Source organism: Microtus ochrogaster, chromosome 1, assembly GCF_000317375.1.
Source record: "Microtus ochrogaster isolate Prairie Vole_2 chromosome 1, MicOch1.0, whole genome shotgun sequence".
NCBI lineage: Eukaryota > Metazoa > Chordata > Mammalia > Rodentia > Cricetidae > Microtus > Microtus ochrogaster.
The window spans coordinates 36,019,032-36,027,275 of record NC_022009.1 but is presented as its reverse complement, the minus strand read 5'-3'; the positions used below and the strand labels follow the sequence as shown (position 1 = coordinate 36,027,275).

The window sequence follows — 8,244 nt, the reverse complement described above, 5'->3', positions numbered from 1 at the left end:
TGGCCCTGATAGGTAGAAAATTAGGTAGGCGGAGTAAACAGAACAGAATGCTGGGAGGAAGAGGAAGTAAGCTCAGACTCGATAGCTCTCCTCTCCGGGGCAGACGCAATGAAGCAAGCCGCCAGGTCAAACATGCTGAATCTTTCCCGGTAAGTGCACCTTGGGGTGCTACACACATTATTAGAAATGGGCTAGTTCAGGTGCGAGAGTTAGCCGAGAAGAGGCTAGATAGAAATGGGCCAAGCAGTATTTATATGAATACAGTTTGTGTGTTGTTATTTAGGGTAAAGCTAGCCAGTGGCAGGGAGCAGGGCGGCAGGAATGCAACCCGCAGCTCCCACAACAATACTATGTAAACCTCAATGGCCTCAGGGGTAAGCTAGAGTCATGCAAAACGACAGAGGAACAAACTGAGGCCCGGGAAAGACCAAGCCATTTGTAGCAGTTCTTATCCAGGGGTTTTGCTACTGGGATCGGGATTCAGACTCAAGTCCACCTGAGATCCTTTCTGAGTGCCCCACTTCACCCCTTCAAGTGTGGAGTAACCATGCAGTCACCTGCACGGAAATCTGTCTCCTGCTGGAAAGTCTTCGCGTCATTCTGGCAGGAGACAACTCACGCCACGCGCCTCTTACCTGTCACCACAGACCAAATGTCAATCATACCTTCCCCAAGTCTTTGTCATTTCAAACTGAGGGGCTTTGCAAGTGAACAGTGGTATCACAAGCTACAGAATCATGGCATCAAGACTGGGCATGTGATAGGTGCCAGATACGAATTGACAAAAATGGCTGTGGGTGGCTTCGGCTGTCAGGATCTATTTCATTCTATGACTGCTCGGAATGAGCCTCACGACGAAGCCATCTGCTTTCCCCGATGCTGGCAAGGGACATTCCGCAGAAGTTCTATGACTTGCTCTGTTTATTTTCCCTGGGAAACCTGTCAGATCCAAGCCTTTCGTGTGTTAAGGAAACATGCCTAAAATACGTAACACACTGACATCCATTAAGACAAGACAACCCCGTGTCTGTGTAGGAACCTGTTTCCCGCTGTCTGAGTCATAGTGAGTCTAGAACAGGCAGATGAGCAACACCAGGGCTTGGTCAATGTGTGTGGTTCTGACATGAGAAAATAAAATGTTACAGTTACATAGGAGACAACTGGGTGTCATCATTATTATTAGTGTCTGTGTGTGTGTTTAAGCCAGAGGCCAGTATCTCATGTCTTCCTGTCTTCCTAGGTCTCCACCTTAATTTTTGGGGCAGAGCCCCTCCCTGAACCTGGAGTTTATGATGTGATAGGCTTTCTGACCACTGAGCTTCAGGGACCTGCCTGTCTGTCCGTCCCCAGTGCTGGGATTGCAAATATGTGCCACCATGCCTGACATTTAGGATAATGTTGGGGTCAGGTCCTTGTGCTCACACAAGAAGTGCTTTTCTGCTCTCTCCTCCAGCCCAACAAGATGCCCAAAGGAAAGAAGGCCAAGGGGAGGAAGGTGGCCCCGGCCCCCGCCATCGTGAAGAAGCAAGAGGCTAAGAAGGTGGTGAATTCTTTGTTTGAGAAGAGGCCCAAGAACTTTGGCATTGGGCAGGACATCCAGCCCAAGAGAGATCTCACACGCTTCGTCAAATGGCCCCACTACATTAGGCTGCAGCGGCAGAGGGCCAACCTCTATAAGCAGCTCAAAGTTTCTCCTGCCATTAACCAGTTCACCCAGGCCCTGGAACAGCAAACAGCTACCCAGTTGCTTAAACTTGCCTACAAGTACAGGCCAGAGACCAAGCAGGAGAAGAAGCAAAGGCTACTGGCTCGTGCTGAAAAGAAAGCTGCTGGGAAAGGGGATGTCCCAACCAAGAGACCACCGATATGTCCTTCGAGCAGGCGTCAATACAGTCACCACTTTGGTAGAGAACAAGAAGGCTCAGCTGGTGGTGATTGCCCACGACACAGACCCCATTGAGCTGGTGGTCTTCCTGCCTGCCCTGTGTTGGAAGATGGGGGTCCCTTACTGCATTATCAAGGGAACGGCCAGGCTGGGGCGACTGGTCCATAGGAAGACATGCACCACTGTTGCCTTCACACAGGTTAACTCAGAAGACAAGGGCGCTCTGGCCAAGCTGGTGGAAGCTATTAGGACCAATTACAACGATAGATATGATGAGATCCGCCGCCACTGGGGAGGCAACGTCCTGGGTCCTAAATCTGTGGCTCAAATTGCCAAGCTGGAAAAGGCAAAGGCCAAAGAACTCGCCACTAAACTGGGTTAAATGTACTGCTGAGTTTTCTGTACGTAAATATAATTACAAACCTTCCAAAAAAAAAGGTGCTTTTCTGAGCCATCTCCTCAGCCCTGGACATTATCTTATTATATGAAGCATGTACATCCCTACATCCCAGTTAGTCCACTCCTAGGTATTGATTCTGGGACCGTGGCTCTCAAAAGGCCCTGCTCCAGTAAAACTGCATCACCTGGAACTGTACTAGAAACTCAAATCTTTAGCCTCATCCTATGCCTACAGAATCGGGTATAGAACACTGGTCTCCCTCCTGAGAATTCTGATAGGCGCTCACACTTAAGAGCCATCACACCAGAGCGCACTTAAATGTGTGCACCAAGGAGACACTCTCTAAGAATGTTCACTGTAGTGTGAACATCACGAAAAAACCCAATGTTCTGAATCAAGGACAACCCAGCGAACCGTGAAATGTTCAATGACAATACATGACATAGACGCAGGAATAAATGAACGCAGCATGGCTTGAACACAGTGTCAATGGATCGTAGAAGCACAGCATTAAGGCTGTGCAAGAAACCGGCCACTGACTAAGTTCAAATGCTTTCTGTGAATGTCAAAGCCCCAAATGAAACAATGCATTACTTACAGTTAGACACATATGTAACTGAAGTATCAGTTTTGGAAAACTGGGGCGTAATAACCTCATGGGCTTCTCTCCTGCAGGGGGCATGGGGACAGACAGGGAAGAAGCACAGGAGGGATCTGATGGTGATGACAGCATCCGCATCTTTGAACTGGTAGTGAGTCTATGGGTATACATCTTATGAGAAGTATTCACAGTGCACTTGTGAGATCTGAACCAAATAGTAAGTTTTAAAAGAGGAAAACGGGGATGTTATGACCAAGTTAGGAAAAATGCTCTGCAAGAGAGAGAATGTTCTATATGGTTCTAAAGAGAACAGCTAGCCTAGACAAGTGTGTGGCCTCCAAGAACAGGCAGAATGCTGAAGAAAACAGAATCAAGCGAAGGATTCCCTTGTCTTGCCTTCTTGTGGGCCCCCATCTCCAGAGTGGTACATTTCCAGAGCTGACTGCTCAGATCCTGTAACATGAGGGCCTGCTTGTTGGGGTTTCTGTCCTGCCCAGTTCCCACAGCCGGCAAGCCCCAAAGAAAATTACACAGAGGTCTCCCTAAGTTATAAACTGATTGGCCCATTAGCTCAGGCTTCGTACTAGCTCTTATAACTTATAATTAGCTCATTATTCTAGTATATGTAAGCCACATGGCTCAGTACCTTTTTCAGTGGGGCAGGTCACATCCTACTTCTTCTGTCTGGACAGAACTGGGGAGCAATGGGCTTTCTCCTTTTTAGCATTCTCCTGTTCTCATTGCGCCACCTTTACTTCCTGTCTGGTTGTCCCACCTATACTTCCTGCCTGGCCAATCAGTGTTTATTTAAAATATGATTGACAGAATACAGAATTTCCCCACACCAAGATCCCACTGCTTGTCTGAATGATTCATTCACCCAACACTAAAGAACCTGCGATGTGTCATACTGTGAGCCCACACACAGCGAGCCCATGGTGACAGGAAGCAAGATGAGAGACAGTGAAGAGCAACTGACCTAAGAAAGAAGATGTCTCAGACACCACCAGAACAAAATATATAGGTGATTCAATGTTTAACTTTTTCTTTTCTTTTTGGTAAACCACCATCTGACTTCTCTATGGGATGAGAAGTAAATTGTTGTTTGAAAAACTGCGAATTCTTGCACAGAGTGGAAGAATCAATTCCCTTTGAAGACAGGGGACTTACCCACCTGAGGAAGAACTTCAATATTTGTGCTGAGCCTATCGTTAAAGATTAGGTGCTGACTAAATGAGTTGACACCTGTTTTAATATTTCTTAAAGATGTATTTGTTTATTATGTATACAGTGTTCTGCCTGCCTGCAGGCCATAAGAGGGCACCAGATCAAACAGTCCCACCCACCTGGTCTGCAGGTTGATGTCCAAACCCCCAGTGCCTCAGAATGTGACTGTATTTGATACAGAGTGTTAGTAAGGTCATTAAGTTGAATAAGAAAGTGTCCATGTAAAAGCCAAAAAATGCAGTCTCAGAAGGACAGCCCTGGTGATAACTTGGTCCAGCTCACTTCTAGTTTCCAGGCTCTAGGCTGTCAACGTCTGGCATTGCAGTTGTCCAATCTGGGGAACTTTGCCTGTCCTCGCAAACTCATCCAGATGTTGTTCACTGGGTGTGTCTGTGCTTCCTTTAGAAGAACAAACTCCTAGGCGAGGACTTGCATCTCGTTCCTTGACAGGGCAATGCTACATGTTAAGACATACAGCCAAAGCAACACAAACCGAGGCCACACCCTAGCAACACTGCACAGTCTTCCCTTAGTCTTGAAGCTTCATTGTGTGACTCTGGAAGAAGCTTCATGAGACCACTGGGAGAATGTGAGTTGAGAAGCCTGTGACTGAGAAATCTACCCAGACCTTTCCAGCACCTGCCTTCCTGGCCAGGATGAGAAGGTTTCTCAAAAATGTACTGAAGGGCAAGCAATGTGGGATTCCCTTCTGTATGCTGTGAATATGTTTTATTACCATTGGTCAATAAAGAAGCTGCTTCAGGCTGGAGAGATGGCTCAGCCATTAAAGGCTAGGCTCACCAAGCAAAAATATAAGAAGCTTCTTCGGCCTATGGCAGGGCAGAATAGAGCTAGGTGGGGAAAACTAAACTGAATGCTGGGAAAAAGAAGGCAGAGTCAGACTGAAGAAGATGCTGGAATCTTACAGGTAGGTCACATCCTCATGGTGATACACAGATTAATAGAAATTGGTTAATTTAAGATGTAAGAGTTAGTTAATCAGAACCCTGAGCTAATGGGCCAAACAGTGCTGTAATTAATGTAGTTTCTGTGTGATTATTTGGGTCTGGATGACTGGGAACAAAAGAGCAGTCTATGTTTACAGGCGAGCAGTCACACAGAGCAATGCCATGTATTTTTCCCTCCATCAGCTCTGCTGTGACTGTGTGTGTGTTCACATTTGTGCTTATGTAGGTGCAAGCATGTGTGCATATCCGTATACACATGTGTGCATATCCATATACACATACATGCACACAGAGGCCAGAGAACAACCTTGGCTGTTGTTTCTCAGAGGACATATACTTTGTGTTCTTTTTTGAGGTAGGGTTTCTTACTGTAGGTTTAGAATTCACCAAGAAGGCTAAGTTTTCTGGTCAGCAAGCCCCATGGAGCCTCCTGTTTCCTTTCCTGGTGCTGGGATAATAAATGTGTTATAACTACCCCCAGGCTTTTGACTTTTTTTAAACATGGGTTTGGGAGATCAAACTCCAGTACTTCTGAACCATCTTTTCAGGTTTCCACTATGAGATATATATATATATATATATATATATATATATATATATATATATATGTATATATAACATATATGTATATGTATGTAATATACATATTTGCCCGTATGTATGCCTGAGTACATGCATGTATGCATGTACACTGTACATGCACAGGAACCTGTGGAGGTCAGAAGAGGCATCGGACCCCTGACACTGGAGTTAGATAGTTGTTAGATACCACATAGGTACCAGGAACTGAACCCATGTTCTCTGTGTAACTTTGGAACCTGTTCTGAAACTCATTTTCTAGACCAGGCTGGCTTCGAACTCACAGCCATCTGCCTGCCTCTGCCTGCTGAGTGCTGGGATAAAAGGTGTGTGCCACCATCGCCAAGCTAAAATAAGTGTTCTTAATTGTTTAACCATTGCTCCAGAATTTCCTGCCACACCCATGACTTTTACAAGTTACTGGTTTGTGGCCATGTTTATTATGGCCTTAGGCAATTGGTGGATATCTTGTTCCAAACAGAGCCCAATGTTTCCCACACAATATTTTAAAGGATCAATTCTTCTGCAAAGCCATGTCAAATTATGGGGGAAATGTTTTAAAACATTTATACTGCTAAGAAGTGAATGAACAGCCATGCAGCAGGACACCCCACTCTCTATGAACTCCACATTGGGACAAAACCCCAGGCCCCTCCCCCAACTCCCTCGACTTTTCTATCTAGGCAGCAGGAGAGTTTCCTGTGGGTAGGCTCCCCCCAAACCCAACTCCATCCACCTGCCCCTCCAAGCTTCTAGCCCCACCTTGCTCCCAAAATTGCCTATCCTCCTGCAAACTTGGTGGAACTCTGAAACACAGCTTGCTCCAATACTGAGGGGACTTAAGAGACAGCCACTGCAAGGATTGGACCAAGATGCAAAGGCACTTCCTGCCTCATTTGAAAGAATAGAAGGGTAGGTGTCAATGCAAGAATTCATCCAACAGTCTAAAAAGCAACATAGTAACACCAGAACTTGGTGGTCACACAAAAGGAAGACTTGATAATCCTAACCCAGAAGAAGCAGAAGAAAACAACTTTAAACATAACTTTGTGAAAATGATAGAGACCTTTAAAGAGGAAATGAAAAACTCCCTTAAAGAAATGGAGAAGACAAACAAAAAATTGGAAGAAATTAATAAATCCCTCAAAGAAATCCAAGAAAACAAACAAAAAATAATCAAACAGGTGAAGCAAACAGTTCAAAACATGAAGACTGAAATAGAGGCAATAAAGAAAACACAAACCAAGGGAATTTTGGATATGGAAAAACTGGGTAAATAAACAGGAACTATGGAGACAAGTATAACAAACAGAATACAAGAGATAGAAGAAAGAATATCAGGTCCTGAAGCTACTATAGAGGAAAAAGACTCATTTGTCAAAGAAAACATTAAATCCAACAAATTCTTAACACAAAACATTCAGGAAATCTTGGACATCATGAAAACACCAAATCTAAGAATAATAGGGGTAGATGAGGAAGAATAACTCCAGCTCAAAGGCACAGAAAATGTATTCAACAAAAACATAGAATAAAACTTTTCCAAACTAAACAAGGATATTCCTATGAAGGAACAAGAAACTACTAGAACAAAAAATAGACTGGATAAAAAAAAATCCCCTCATCATATAATAATCAAAACGCAATACATACAGAATAAAGAAAGAATATTAAGAGCTGGAAAGGAAAAAATGTCAAGTAACATATAAAAGACCTATCAGAATTACACCTGACTTCTCATTGGAAACCATGAAAGCCAGAAGGTCCTGAACAGATGTGCTGCAGACACTTAGAAACCAGATGCAAGCCCATACTACTATACCCAGCAAAACTTTCAATCACCATCGATGGAGAAAACAAGATATTACATGACAAAAACAGATTTAAACAATACGTATCCACAAACCCAGCCCTAAAGAAAGTACTAGAAGGAAAACCCCAACCTCAGGAAGCTAACTGCTCCTACAAAAAACATAGGCAACAAATACCCCACCACCAGCATAATCCAAAAAAAGGAAAACACACAAACACTACTACCAAAAAATAACTGGAATTAACAACCACTGGTCATTAATATCTCTTAATATCAATGGACTCAATTCACCTATAAAAAGATACAGGCTAAGAGAATGGATATATAAACAGAATCCAGCTTTCTGCTGTATACAAGAAACACACCTCAACCTCAAAGACAGACACTACCTCAGAGTAAAGAGTTGGGAAAATGTTTTCCAATCAAACAGCCTAAGAAACAAGAGGGTGTAGTTATCCTAATATCTAACAAAATAGATTTCAAACTAAAATCAATCAGAAGAGATGGAGGACACTTTATATTCATAGCAGGAACAATACATCAAGATGTGGCCTCAATTCTGAACATCTTGCCCCTAATACAAAAGCACCCACATATGTAAAAGAAGAAACCTTATTAAAACTTAAATTGCACATCAAACCCTGCACACTAATAATTGGAGACTTCAACATTCTATTCTCGCCAATGGACAGGTCAACCAGACAGAAACTTAACAGAGAAATAAGAGAACTAACAGATGTCATGAATCAAATGGACTTAACAGACATCTAT

The 8,244-nt window shown here is 43.7% G+C and overlaps 1 protein-coding gene and 1 pseudogene across 1 annotated transcript in view; one reads left to right on the top strand and one right to left on the bottom strand.

Moving 5' to 3' along the window:
- The window catches only part of Kcnk13 (potassium two pore domain channel subfamily K member 13), a 107,719-nt gene that overhangs the window by 45,583 nt on the left and 53,892 nt on the right, over positions 1-8,244 (bottom strand). The gene's annotated exons all lie outside the window — the stretch shown is intronic.
- Positions 1,457-2,267, top strand: LOC106144206 (annotated as a pseudogene).